General features: G+C 40.9%; 1 protein-coding gene across 3 annotated transcripts in view; it reads right to left on the minus strand.

The window, feature by feature from the left end:
* The window catches only part of SLC12A1 (solute carrier family 12 member 1), a 221,636-nt gene extending 206,662 nt beyond the window's left edge, over positions 1-14,974 (minus strand). For all 3 annotated transcript variants that reach the window (XM_040342655.1, XM_040342654.1, XM_040342656.1), the window contains exon 1: positions 14,903-14,974. The gene's annotated coding sequence lies outside the window, so the exon portion shown is untranslated. The remainder of the gene's footprint in view (positions 1-14,902) is intronic.
* Positions 14,975-15,526: the final 552 nt, after the last annotated feature.

The following is a 15,526-nucleotide window of genomic DNA, read 5'->3' on the forward strand; positions in this document are numbered from 1 at the left end:
GAAATGTAACTGTTGTCTTAAACTGTTAAATCTATGGTTTTACTTTCACTTTATTGGCCCTGGAATCAGTTTTTTAATATAATAGTTTCTCGCTGTATTTTTCTACCTATAATGACCTCCATGAGATCCTGAACCTCTTAATTTCCCCTCACTTTTGTATGTTTAGAACGAGCAGAGCGCATTAGTCATATGCACTGCTATATGCACATGCACATCCTATTGTCCGTAGTCCATCGTGGGAGTGCAAGCAAGAGAGAGTAGCTACATTCCTACATACAGTGGGACCATGGAGAATGAACATAGCCACCCTCAGATCACAACAGCAGCAGGAAAAAAATAAGAATTTATAGATTTGGAGGAGGCTAAAAGCAATAGAAGGTATTGTTTTGAGTTAATACATACTTAAAAAGAATTTTCCTTTTTTAACCGCTTCTCGCTCACCCCAGCATCCCTTTATCAAGGCTGAAGCATCGTACACACGACCGAGGAACTCGACGGGCGAAACACATCGTTTTCCTCGTCGAGTTCCTTGTTAGGCTGTCGAGGAACTCGACAAGGTAAGTTTCTCCATTCCCATCGAGGAAAAAGAAGACATGCTCTCTTTTTGGCTCGACGAGATCCTCAACAGTTTCCTCGAAAAATGTACACACGACCGGTTTCCTCGGCAAAAAAAAAATCCCAGCAAGTTTCTTGCTGTTTTTTGCCGAGAAACTCAGTCGTGTGTACGAGGCCTTCCATGCATGGGGTCTGCTTAGTCATGTGACCACGGTTATTGTCTGTCACAGTGGTCATATGTTTAGGAGCCGGTCCTTCCAGATCACTAGAATATACAGAGAGCTAGGCGGTGTGTGGACATTAAAGCTTTACCACTACTCATATGTGTTAAGTGGGTGGCAAGAGGTGTTAAAACAAGAGTTCTATCTCAGTTTAAAGATAGTTTTCTCCTCTAAGGCCCCTTTCACACTGGGGCTGTTTGCAGGTGCTATTGAGCTAAAAATAGTGCCAAAAAACTGACCCTAAAGCCCGAGGGCTTTCACACTGGAGCGGTGCGCTAGCAGGACCGCTCCAAAAGTCCTGCTAGCAGCATCTTTGGAGCGGTGAAGGAGCGGTGTGGTTACCGCTCCTTCACCGCTCCTCCACCGCTCATTCCCATTGAAATCAATGGGAAACCGCGATATTAACACTTTTTCGGCCGCTAGCGGGGGTTAAAACAGCACCGCTAGCGGCCGAATACCGCTGCAATTCCGACGGTATATCGCGGCTAAAAATAGCAGCGCTATACCGCCACCGCACCTCCCGCCCCAGTGTGAAAGGGGCCTAAGAATTCCACTAACTCAGAATATTTTCTTGTACTCTTAAACTCTAATCAGCCTCTCCATTTAATTAAACCTTTTTCTATTTTGCCTTCTGCATAATGATACAATTCTTCCATATTCCATATTATAGATATATTCTTCCCTTTTAACCCAGTCTCTTATTGTTGGACTCTCTGAGGATTGCCAACCTTTTGGGATCAGATATGTTGCTGCATTTATTAGGTGTGGTGTCACCATATTCTTATATTGCTTTATTGTAAATTTAGTGTTATGTAATAAATAAGTTCCTGGGTCTTTAGGCATAATTGTTGCCATCATTTCCTGTATCTGTTGTATAACCTCCTGACAAAATCTCAGTATTTTTGGACACCATATATGTGCCTTTGTTCCTCTTATCCCACAACCTCTCCAAAAAAAAGAGATGATTTCTCTGGTTGATATTTTTGTATTTTGGTAGGTGTTACATACCATATTGACAGGCATTTATTTTTACTGTATTAATTGGCGTATAACACTCACTTTTTTGAAAATAGAGGGTAAACTGTCTCTGCGTGTTATACGGGGGCTATGGAAAGTTTTTTTCCTGAAACTTCCCTCTTAAAGTTAAACTGCTAATTTCAGTATTTTCTCTTTCCCTTTCTCAGTCCAGTGTGTACCAAGTTTCCTTTCCCATTTTTCCGCAAAAAGGCGGTACGGCTGTCTCAGCCATTATGGTAAGGATCTTAAAGATTTAGGAGATACAATACTTTGGTACCACCTGTAGGCTAAGCAATTTTTCAAGTGGTAATAAACTTTCCTCTGATCGTATTGGTTGTGGTAATGTCCTTATAAAGTGTCTTAACTGATAATATGGTCTTTCATCTATCAAAAATGATTCCCTTTTGTGCCTTAAAGGGGTTGTAAAGGTAAAAAAAATATCCCTAAATAGATTCCTTTACCTTAGTGCAGTCCTCCTTCACTTACCTCATCCTTCCATTTTACTTTTAAATGTCCTTATTTCTTCTGAGAAATCCTCACTTCCTGTACTTCTGTCTGTAACTACACGCAGTATTGCAAGGCTTTCTCCCTGGTGTGGAGAAAGCCTCTTGAGTCGGCGAGCAGGAGTGTCAGGACACCCACTAACACACAGCTCCTTTCTCTATCTGCAAAGAAGTGAGTGTCCTGACACTCCTGCTCGCCCCCTCCCCCCTCAAGAGGCATTCTCCACACCAGGGAGAAAGCCTCACATTACTGTGTGGAGTTACAGACAGAAGAACAGGAAGTGAGGATTTCTCAGAAGAAATAAGAACATTTAAAAGCAAAATGGAAGGATGAGGTAAGTGAAGGAGGACTGCACTGAGGTAAAGGAAGCTATTTAGGGAAAAAAAAATTACCTTTACAACCCCTTTAATTCCTGAATTTTGCATATTTCTCCCCCTTACATAACATATTTTAATTGTGCATTTTTAGCTTGTATCCATTCTACAAATATTGTTTCTCTCCCTGGTAAAAAAAAATTACCTTTTTCCCATGAAGGGTATTAACCATGAATTGTATTCCCATTTTACTTCTGTAAATCAGGTCCCAAATCCTAAATACATCCAATGTCATCACACTTGTGTCTTTAGAAAGATTGTGATACTGTTGTGGTTGTTGTACGTCTAATTATTTTTTCTTTTTATGCAGCTGTTCTAATTCATATACCGTATTTATCGGCGTATATCGCGCACTATTTTCCCCTTAAAATAAAAGGAAAATCGTGGGTGCGCGATATACGCCGATAGCCGCTTCCCGCGCTCAGTTTGAAATCCTGCGCCGACATATACCGAGTGCAGTACACTCGGGTACATTCGGCCAGGCTCGGCTTCGCTCGTGCTCACGCATAAACGTCACAGAGCGTGAGCGCGAGCTAAGCCGAGCCTTTCTGAATGTACCTGAGTGTACTGCACTCGGTATATGTCGGCGGAGGCACGCGCTGGAGAAGCCGGGAGGACACCATCGAGGCCGCAGACGGACGCCGGACCGGACGATGGACGATGACACCAAAACTGTAAGTAATAAAATCATATAACTTTTTTTACAGGAATTTCGGGGGCAACATTAGGGGTGCGCGGTATATGCGGGAGCGCGTTATACCACGATAAATACGGTAATTCCTTTAGTATTATTTTTATTTTATTCAATCTTTCTTTCTTTTTTTGAGTCCCAATTGATATCAGGATACCCCTGACCTAGGCCTTATGGGATAGATTGTTTTTATTGTACAAATAAAGCTCTTCAAAGAGGAAACAGACAGGGCAGACAATAGGTATTGATAATAGAAAGAGAGATTGTTTTATTATACAAGTATTTGCATTGCACATTGACATTAGTCAAACTATATCTTGGCTCTCATGGAGCCCTATTAGAGCAATCACATCTTTGGGATTGAAATGTATTGGAAGCTGCAGAAATCTCAAGAATTCTGTAATTGCGTAAACCCCTGGACCCCTTAGCAGAAATAATAACAGCAAAGGCCTATATTAGCCTGAAATGCTCAAATACACTGCCCCCTGTAGCCAAATTAGTTGTCACAGCCTTAATGTAATAGGATTCTCATGGCATTTCATATGCCGCGTACACACGATCGGTCAAACCGATGAGAACAGTCTGATGGACCATTTTCATCAGACCAAATCGATCGTGTGTGGGCCCCATCGGTTATTTATCCATCGGTTAAAAAAATTCAAACTTGTTTTAAAATTAACCGATGGATACCTAACCGATAGTAAAAAAACGATCGCCTGTAGGCGTGTCCATCGGTTAAAAATCCATGCATGCTCAGAATCAAGTCGACGCATGCTTGGAAGCATTGAACTTTTTTTCAGCACGTCGTTGTGTTTTACGTCACTGCGTTCTGACACCATCGTTTTCTTAGCCTATGGTGTCAGCTTCATCGGTTAACTGATGGAAAAATCCATCAGACCGTTCTGATCGGTTTGACCGATCATGTGTACAGGGCTTTAGGCTCAGTGTTTTAACTCATTGAGTTATGCTGCTTCATATAATAACACGTAACAGTCCTGGCAGAATACTGATTGCTTTGTCCTTTTTAAGGACTAAGCTGGGCATTTACTGCTCAGATTGAAGCCGATTCCTGTTGGGTCGGCTAAAATTTCGATCAGTGTTTGGCCCTACTGCTCTGTTTGAAAAAAGTTAATTGTTCAGTCAACTTTTGTTGAAGGAGCCTGTAGAAAAACTGTTGGCCGTTCACTGCCGGCATCCAATCAGATTTAGATATTCTTTAGGCATTTATGACAGCTGGCACTGCCTGGCAAAGGGGGGATTCGTCCATCCATGCTGTTAGGCACACCACACATTATTATTTTTTTGTTTAACCAGTATGTGGATGGGGGAATCCTTCCATGCTATAGCCAGTGGCACTGCTCGATCGGGGAAAAACCAACAGACAGGTTGTATAGAAGTCAATTGATAGATTAACTTCTGTACAACCAGCCTGCCTCATATATGGATCAAAAGTTGGCTAGTTCCCACTGAACCGGTCGAACTTAGATCCATGAGTGCCTTTAGTTTGGATGGAGGAATCTGTAAGGCCCCGTACACACGGTCGGACAAAACCGATGAGAATGGTCCGACGGACCGTTTTCATTGGTTCACCTCTGAAGTGGCCGTACGGCCTGATGTGTGTACACACCATCAGTTCAAAATCCGATCGGGTCAGAACGCGGTGACATAAAACACACGACGTGCTGAATAAAACGAAGTTCAATGCTTCCAAGCATGCGTCGACTTGATTCTGAGCATGTGTGGGTTTTGAACCAATGCTTTCTGTACTAACCATCAGTTTGGTCTGATGGGGCAGCGGTCCATCGGTTCGGTTTTGAAGCATGTTTTAAAATTTTGGACCGAAGGAAAACAGACCGATAGCCTATACACACGGTCGGTTTGGTCCGGTGAAAATTAACTTCGGTTCATTCTCATCGGACCAAACCGACTGTGTGTACAGGGCCTTAGATTTCTTTCACTCAGCCTGCAGGTTGAATGAAATAAATCGATATGTCCATGGCCAACTGATGTATGATGTTTCTGTGTTGGTTGAGAAAAAGTGCCATGATTTTTCAGGTCACTAGATTATCATAGAAAACAGCCACATTACCATACTAACCACATTACTATAATATTCTATAATTGTCTCTTTTGTGTTCTATAATAAGATTTTAATAGGCGTGCAAAGAGTCTTTCCAAAGCATTTTATTTATGTAATTATTTATTTTTTAAGCTATACCTTCTGAAAAATGTGTGAATAAAGTAGTGTACAGCAACAGTCAAGGAAATTAAATGACCCTAAAGTCTTCTCATTTAGATTTGGTTTTATGCCTGTACAACAGGGATATGCAATTAGCGGACCTCCAGCTGTTGCAAAACTACAACTCCCATCATGCCTCTGCCTTTGGGTGTCATTCTTGTGGCTGTCAGAGTCTTGCTATGCCTCATGGGACTTGTAGTTCTGCAACAGCTGGAGGTCTGCTAATTGCATATCCCCGCTGTACAAAGTAGCAAGGCTAGAATGCATACCACTCTTTATTTCAGAGGTCATTATGAAGAAGATTAGAGTAGTAGGTTTTTTAAATTTATGTGTAAGTTTATTTAAATATATCATTTTTTTTTGTGATGTGATGACCAATGTCTATTTCATTTTTCGGTTTTCAATGTTATTTCTATGGGCACGGTAAGATGCCTGTTGTCTGACCACCCACTTCCCAAAACAGTGCTGAGACTTTTTTAGGTGAGAAGTGACACTGACAGTGCCAGCCAATGAAACTGTTTCCCCCTCTCTTTGGGTAATTAAATAAAAAAACATGTTTAATCCAATTTTTCACATTTGTGTAAAATATTTTGGTGATTTACCAATGATTTAGGTGATTTACCAGCATCTACTAAAAGCTGAGACATCTATTTTGGGTGGACTTTAGTAATCTTGATGGTAAATGTATTTGTCGTATTTTAGGTATGCTTTTACTGCTTGTTGCTATAGCCGCTAGCAGCAATCATTGTGTTCTGCCGACCGGGAAGGCACAGCACACAATGACGTTGCAGGAGAGATTCCTCATCAACACCGACTGTGATTGTAGGATTCCGTGGTTGCAGGAAAGAAAATCAAATCATCCATGACTTGCTTAAGACACACTTTTTTAAACTCTTCTCCTAACACAATGCCATTTTTTGCTTGATATATTATCTAGAATAGGAGTAATTTTGCTACAAATGCAGTCATTTCAATTGCCTGGCACATGCACAGACTTTGGACAGATAAGGATGCACTTTGATGCTTCGTTGACCACTTTGGTCAGTGGTCAGCAGGGAGTCAATATACTGTATTTATCGGCATATAACACGCACAGGCGTATAACGCGCACCTTCATTTTATAAGGGAAAATTCAGGAAAAAAACTTAAATTTTACATAAAGAACTTTTAAGCAAAATAAGGGTCAGTGCCCATCAATGCAGCCTGATCAATGTCCATCTGCAGCCTCAAATTTGCCCATCAATGCAGCTTGATCAGTGCCCATCTGCAGCCTCACAATTGACCATCAATGCAGCTTGATCAATGCCCATCTTCAGCCTCCCCATTGCCATGAATGCAGCTCGATCAATGCCCATCTGCAGCTTCACAATTGCCCACCAATGCAGCTTGATCAATGCCCATCCACAGTCTCACAATTGCCCATTAATGCAGCTTGATCAATGCCCATCTGCAGCCTCACCATTGCCCATAAATACAGCCTAACCAATGCCCATCTGCAGCCTCCCCATTGCCATGAATGCAGCCTGATCAATGCCCATCTCAGGGAGGCGGGCAGGATGAGCGCCGTCAGATTATATACAGCCAGAATCTCCTGTTTTCTCGGCAGCCTCTTTAATACAAAGTCCCGCCTCCTGGACAGCCTTCTATGATAGAAAGAACACTGGTCCAATGCTGGCCCAGGAGATGGGACTTCCTATTACAGAGGCCGCTGAGTAAACAGGAGATTCTCGCTGTATGTAATCTGACGGCGCTCGTCTAGCCCCCCTTCCCATTCTCTCTGAGGCAGCCCAAATTGCAGTATCGGCATATAACACGCACACACCATTTGCAACCGATTTGCAGGGTGAAAAAGTGAGTGTTATACGCCAATAAATACAGTATATTTATTTCATCTATCTCAGGGGTGTCAAACTCAATTTCATCATGGGCCGCATCAGCATTATGATTGTCCTTAAAAGGGCCGGTTGTATCTGTAAGATTAGATGTCCAGTGCATCCCCTCCCCTTTATATTAGATGTCAAGAGCCAACCCACCATCAGAAGTTGAGTCCCCCACTCTCCCTTACATCACAGTGCACCCCCTTTCCTTATGCTGCTGCTGGGAAGAAGCTGGATGCATTGCTTGAAAGCATAAAGTAGGGGTCTGGAGGAGGACCAGAGGGGGGCTGGAGCTCTCCTGCAGCTGCAGGAGAGGTGTGAGGGCCACATGAAATGGCCTGGAGGGCTGGATTCGACCCGCGGGCCTTGTGTTTGACACCTGTGATCTATCTGTACAGAGCCTTTATGAGGGGATGTATAAAAATCAGAATGCAATTTTATGCAGCTGCAATCAGGCAAAGACAGCAGCAATATAAACTAAAGGTATTTATTAACCTGGAAAGGAATACCAAAAGTGTGTCTTTTTTGTTCTTTTTATTCCAAAATGACATCTTTCTAAAACAGAGAGCAAGATGCATGATATATGTTCCATTTCTCCCCGTCTAATCCATAATTATTTAGTAAAGCTGTGCAAACAGTATTGATTATAACTGTACAAAATACGACCACGGGAACCAGACTTCATTTTCTAAAATCACACATCACTGACAATAATAAATCTCATTCTATTTTTTTTTCTAGGTCTAAAATTACACTAAGACAGCAGAATTGAATACAAATTTTTTCGAAATGGTAAATGAGTCTTAAGGGACTCCCCTAACAGTTTTGAACTAGCGGCGTATTGGCACTGGGAGTGTTTTTTTTCACCATATGCGTGTTTTGCGGCTTGCGGGTCTCACAGTGGATTAGGGACATCTGGTAACCTTGTAGCTCTGTTGACAGTTTAAGCTGTCAGAAAGCAGTTAGTTACGGGAAGCTGAAATTCTGTCATTTATGGGTCATTACTGAAAACTAGAGTCTTCTGACTGCAATATGAGAGTGTGTATTCAATCCCCTGTAATTGATAAAAGCATGCAAAAACAAAATGGTTTCTATGAATGTTTTGCTTACACGTATACTTGTAACCTATAGGCTGGTCACGCACAGTAATATTTTGATTGGTCAACCAGGTTTTCCACAAGCATTTAATTTGAGCAGGGTCAGATTTTCCATATAGGCCCTTGTACCTGGTCACAATTTTCTAAACCAGGTTAGGACCTGAAAACCAAGAGGTGAGCATAGGGGTGTTTCTTAAAACCCCAAATATTGTGTGTTTAGTGGTTCCAATAAAAAAGCCCTAAAAAGGACTCATGCCCATTTGGGCATACAGAGCAAGGATTTATCATATTTCCAAGCCCAGGAGTCATGGGTATTGTACAGCTGTGGCCAACAGCAATTTAGGAGGACCCAACAAGCATACAAGGGTCTAGTTGTACCAGGGAACCCATGACATCATGCAAAAACCTTATTATGCAGGACCAGAGTAGATGGAATAAGGAGCCAGGGGACCCTTGACATTTACAGCATAATGAGTTATAAGATGGTTTATATCTTGCTAATCGAATTAGTGTCAAATAGGTATGAGGTTGTATAAAAGATAGTACAAAAAATAAAAAGATGGGTGGGCATATCAGACACTAAATCTTTTTAAAAATATTTTTCTAAAGTGAACAGCTAAAATTCTTCTGTATACAACCAGCTTAAAGCGGAGGTTCACCCAAAAAAAATGTTTTTAACATTACATTCAGCCGAGTTGTCCTAATGACAATCGGCTGTTTTTTGTTTTTTTTCCCCCCGTACATACTGTATTTTCACCGCCGCTTCCGCGTATGTCTTCTGCGGGACTGGGCGTTCCTAATTGATTGACAGGCTTCCGATTGTCGCATACTGCGCGTCACCAGTTGCCGAAAGAAGCCGAACGTCGGTGCGCAGGAGCTGTATAGAGCCTCACCGACGTTCGGCTTCTTTCGGCAACTCGTGACGCCCTGTATGCAACGGTCGGAAGCCTGTCAATCAATTAGGAACGCCCAGTCCCACAGAAGACATACCCGGAAGCGGCGGTGAAAATAAGGTATGTGCGAAAAAAAAAAAACAGCCGATTGTCATTAGGACAACTCGGCTGAATGTAATGTTAAAAATTTATTTTTGGGTGAACCCCCGCTTTAACTAACAAAGCCTAGGGCCTGTATTGCTGATATCAGTACAAACTAAGATAAAGATCTTTAACTTGTGATTGCAAGGAGACAATGCAGAAGATGTGTTCCCTCAGATAGTCTATTATTCAAAAGAGTAAATGTAAATCTCTAAAAACAACAATCTCTGTGCTCATCAGTCATGGAGGGGACTCAGAAGATGCCCTCGCATGTATGGCATATGTGGAAAATTCTAGATATGGTCACCATTATGTATCTACTTCTAAAAAACTGAAATCAACTTAAAGAGTAGAAAGTGTTCTATGTGTACTTTTTACCAGCCACGCCTAACCAGGGTTACATTGATTCCTAGGGTTCCTGCAGAGGTTGCTTGGGGGTCCTTGTACAATGGCCGATTAAAGCTATATTAAACCCAAAGGCAAAGATTTATCATTTTGCAGCTTGCCATTTCTTAGATATGGTGGCTGCATTTTTAGGCTTTCTTTCAATTTTTTAATTCCGACAGAATTCCATCTAAAAAATTTAGAACATGTTCTATATGTAAACTCTGATGGAATTCATCGGAATTTCCGATGAAAAAACTCAGATGGGGCTACACACGATCGGAAAATCAGATGGAAAAAGTCCATCAGACTTTAGAAATTCCGATCGTGTGTACGGGGCATAACACTCCGTGTTCCTTCATCTAGAGCGGGGGAACTCTAATACAGGAGGTGTGTTACTGGCCAGATCACCAGGAGAAAACAGAAGGAAAAAGGCCTAAGGCCTCGTACACACAACCGTTTTCCTCAACAAAATACATCAAGAAAATTTGTGGCAGAGCCTTTTTGCCGAGGAAAACGGTCGTGTGTATGTTTTTCCTTCGAGAAAACTGTTGTGGATCTCGACGAGAAAAAAAGAGTCTCGGGAGTCTCAATTTCCTCGTCGTGTTTCCCGTCGGGCTGGTTTACGGCGAGAAACACGTTCGTGTGTATGCTTAGAAATGCATGCATGCTCAGAATAAAGTATGAGACGGGAGCGCACCTTCGGTAAAAGTAGCATTCGTAATGGAGATAGCACATTCGTCGTGCTGTAACAGACTCAAAAGCGCGAATCGTCTCTCACCAAACTTTTACTTAACATGCAGTAACATGAGATTAGCAAAAGCAGCCCCAAGGGTTGTGCCAGTGGAATCGAACTTCCCCTTTATAGTGCCGTCGTACGTGTTGTACGTCACCGCGTTTGAGAACGACAAGATTTTGTCTTGACAGTGTGTATGCAAAGAAAGCTTGACAAGATTCTCGACAAGCCTGACAAGAATCTCGTTGAGGAAAACGACGTTTCATTTACGACAAGATTCTCGGTCGTGTGTTCGAGGCCTATGACAAGAAATCTAGTGCAGCCACCACATCAAATGATTGGTAAGCTGCAATATATAACATTTTTGGTTTCAGGTTAAATACCGGTTTAATCTCCTGCCTGACCAGCAGTGAAAGAAGTGCTAGAAATATCTGTATTTATTTTTTGCCCATTATTATAACTATTATTTTTACTTTTATTAATAATATTAATAATAATAATAATAATAATAATGTTGTTTAATGATTGTTACTTTAGATCATTTTGTTGTACATAGCCAGTAGGTGTTAAAAATGTTTTCCCTTTGTGTGTCATGTTCACTAAATACGCCACATTCTGTATTATTTTGATTAAGATTTTATCTACAACTTTATGATCATGCTATTGCAACTATAGATATATTATTTTTTTAGTAGGGGTTCCCTGAGACCTGAAAATACTTTTGAGGGTTCCTTTGGAGTAAAAGGGTTGAAAAAGGCTGCATTATAAAATGGAAACTTGTATTTTTTATTTATTTTTTCAAACACTCTGCGTTCCTTCATCTAGAGCAGGGGCACTCTAATACAGAAGGTGTGTTACTGGCCAGATCACCAGGAGAAAACAGAAGGCAAGAAGCCTGAGGCCTCGTACACACGACCGAGGAACTCGTCGGAAAAGACACATCGTTTTCCTCGACGAGTTCCTTGTTAGGCTTGTCGAGGAACTTGACAAGCTTGCTTTGCGTACACACGGTCAAGACAAAATCTCCTCGTTCTCAAACGCGGTGACGTACAACACATACAATGGCAGGGGAAGTTCGATTCCACTGGCACAACCCTTGGGGCTGCTTTTGCTAATCTCATGTTACTGCGTGTTAAGTAAAAGTTTGGTAAGAGATGATTTGCCCTTTTCAGTCTGTTACAGCGTGAAAAATGTGTTATCTCCATTACAAACGCTACTTTTAGCATACACACGCTCAAGTTTCTCGTCGAAAACCAGCCCGACGAGGAACACGATGAAGAAATTGAGACTCTTGTCGAGGAAAAAGAGAACTTGCTCGACAAGGAAAAAAGAGAACTTGCTCGACGAGGAAAAAAGAGAACTTCCTCGACAGTTTCCTCGATGAAAAACGTACACACAACCGTTTTCCTCTGCAAAAAAGCTCTCCCACCAAGTTTCTTGATGGATTCTGTCGAGTTTCTCGGTCGTGTGTATGGGGCCTAAGACAAGAAAACCAGTGCAGCCACCACATCAAATGATTGGTAAGCTGCTATATAATAATTTTGAGAGTTGCTTTGGAGTAAAAGGGTTGAAAAAGGTTGCCTTATAAAATGGAAACTTGTATTTTTTATTTTCATCTTTTATGGTTGTTATTTACTATGACTAACACTAAACCAGTGTTTCACAGTTGAGTTTCTGACTCTTTTCTGTTGCATGTAATGAACCATTTAGCTAATGCAATGTGTGGTATCTTTAGGGAAAGCATTGGTCATCCCCACAGCGTGGTTGAGTTACTAAATGAGTAGAGACTGTTCACTTAGCTTAGTAAACAAAGTATTAAAAAATGCAAATAATATTACCCAAAAAGTTGGGTATTCTATGCTTGCTTTTGGGGTATTCTATAGGGATGCACTGATAATGGATTTTTTATCAGCGAGTACAAGTACTGATACTTTCAGTTAAGTACTGGCTAATATCGAGTATCGATACCTTTGTAGTCTGATTTGAGCCCATACAAAATGAGTGGGCTCAAGTCACACTGCAAAGAATCACAGGTGATTTGAACAGGGATGTGGTGCGATTCTTGTCCGAATCGCATGTGGTTTCCCCACCGCTGCTGTATAAACCCAGGCTGAAATCATTATTACAAACATCGGTTTACACAGGAGTGGTGCATTCAAATCGCATGTGATTCTTTGCAGTATGATTTGAGCCTATTCATATTGTATGGGTTTAAATTGCACTACAAAAGTATCAGTTTCAGGTATTGGAGCATTTTCACTAGTACGAGTATTATTATAACTAGTATTCTATGCTTGTTTCGATAGACGTTTAACAATTGTCTTCTGTTGAACAGGAACAATCATACATGGATCAAAATTTGTCTGGTTCCTGCTGAACTGACCAAATATTAATCCAATGTATGGCCAGCTTTAGATATGGTTTAGCATATTTGATAAACAGATTAATGAAAATTTGAATGCTGATAGTTATGAATAGGCATGGCCTCCATCCAATTACTTTTCAGCCCTAAGTTCCCCAGAGATCTCCTCTACTAAATGCATATGAAGCAGCTTCCTATCTTCTAGTGCAGTGGTCTCCAAACTGTGGCCCAGGGGCTGGATGTGGCCCCTTGCTTGCCATTATCAGACCCTTGGGACACTATTCTTCCCACTGGTGCAAGGCACAATTCCTTATATGCCAACAATGGGGCATAATTCCTTTCACTGATACCAACAATAGGGCACTATTCCTACCACTGAGCCCACAATGAGGCAATTTTCTTCCCACTGACACTAATGATGGAACACTATTCTTGCCACTGACACCAACTGCAGGGTCCTATGCTTCCCACTGATACCAATGATGGGGTACTATTCTTCCCAATGACACCAATGATGGGATACCATTTCTTCCCCAAATGCCAACAATTGGGCACTCTTCCTCCCACTAATACCAATGACGAGACACTATTCCTCCCACTAATACCAATGATGAGACACTATTCCTCCCACTAATACCAATGATGGGGCATTCTTTACTCCCATTGATGCCAGGGAATTTTCTACTCCCACGAGTCACAAACCGGCCCCCTCAAAGTCTTGAGAACCATAAAATGTCCCTTTGGGGACCCCTGTTCTAAAGAAAGGACTTTTTTAAGGCTATAAGGCTACAATAGCTCAAGCTATGAGAAGAGGGGACTGCTAGGGGAATCTTCTTAGCACACTGGATCTTCAAACCAGTGCTGCCAAGGTAAGTATCATTTCACACATATGATCTTTCAATCAAAATTTAGATTTTAGCTCTGGTAAGGATCTGTTTGACTGCATATTTTTAAACGACTATATAATCAACAAATTTTTTTTCCTAGGAATGATGAAAAAATATACATTTTTAACTTCTGTCCTCAAGGTCCAGATACAAACCAGGACTTTTGGCAATTAAAAGTTGTCTTTATTACCCTTGACTGGCTACCTTATTAATACTTGCTCATTAGAGAAATTCGACATTAATCTCACAGTTCTTGAACGCGGCAAAGAATTAAATATCTTATAACTGGCAAGAACTGGAGAGACCATCATTGAGAAGATGGTGTAACAAGGTAGACGAAATTTACAATATGGAATACCTAAGATTTAGGGATGGAGAAAAATCGCAGGAGTTTGAAGAGAAGTGGAAGGATTGGAAAGGATACAAGTTCACGATGGAATATGCAGAAATGATGGGCGCCTAATACATATCATTTAACGGTATGAGGTAGCACTCTGTAGCGTTCTGGAGAGATAGAAAAGGTGAAAGCCGATGTTAGCGGGGAAGAGAGAGGTCGGGAGGGGAGGGAAGGGGGGGGGTTTAATCTTCACTGAGACACAGATGTATTAGTATCTTTTTGATGATAAGATGGGCACTAAGCACCCAAAAGATGAAATATGGAAAAGAATAAAGAAAATAAGAATTCAACAGAAGAGAAGGCAAAAAAAAAAAAAATAATTGAGAAATTCGAAAATTGTGGGAGGATTATCGTCCTTGTGGACTGGAGTGAAGTGGCTTTGGGTTAAGATTTATTAAAAGAACTATAACAAAAAAAAAACGTAATGCTCTTTGTATTTAGATCCTGAAAGAAATTAGAGTGTAAATCTATAAGAATTCAGAAGACACCTAGATTATTAAAGAAACCCCTTTGCTGGTGACACTAACCTTTCAGTCTTCAGAATGGCGGCTACAACGCCTTAGCATCAGCATCTGAACTGGATAAGTTATCAAAGAATACATGAGCTTTTATATTATTCTGTCTGTACTTCACCCTGCCCATTACACCCCAGGAAGCAATATCATTGGTTTGTGGCCATTTAAAAACACAGAGCATCTCTACCAGTCACAAGCCCAGTAGCAGCATTTGGAAAGGAACTCATTAATGGCTTACTTACTCAACCCAACTGTTAAACATCAACTTAAATACAAATATATAAACTAATTCCATTGTACTTGGAAGAAAGCTGGAAAGGACACTTGTACATTCTGGAAAACATATTTACCAAGTTCCCGATCTGGAACAAAATCCTAATAGAATTTACAGCTATTGTAAAACGACATCATAACTTTCTTCATAAAATGTCACTCATTACACTTTTGCACTATTTATAAAGGCAAGTCAAGATCAAGATCGTCAAGCTGTCAAAGGTTATTTTAAATTGAGTAATGCTTCCTTACTACCAAGCTGGATGTAACAATTTTTTGAGTTTAGTTTACTTTTCATTTTTAAGTAAATAAGAATACTGCAGTAATAATAATTTATAGTGAAATATACAGAGCACGGCTTCC

The sequence above is a fragment of the Rana temporaria genome, chromosome 3 (genome assembly GCF_905171775.1).
Source record: "Rana temporaria chromosome 3, aRanTem1.1, whole genome shotgun sequence".
In the NCBI taxonomy this organism is placed as follows: Eukaryota; Metazoa; Chordata; class Amphibia; order Anura; family Ranidae; genus Rana; species Rana temporaria.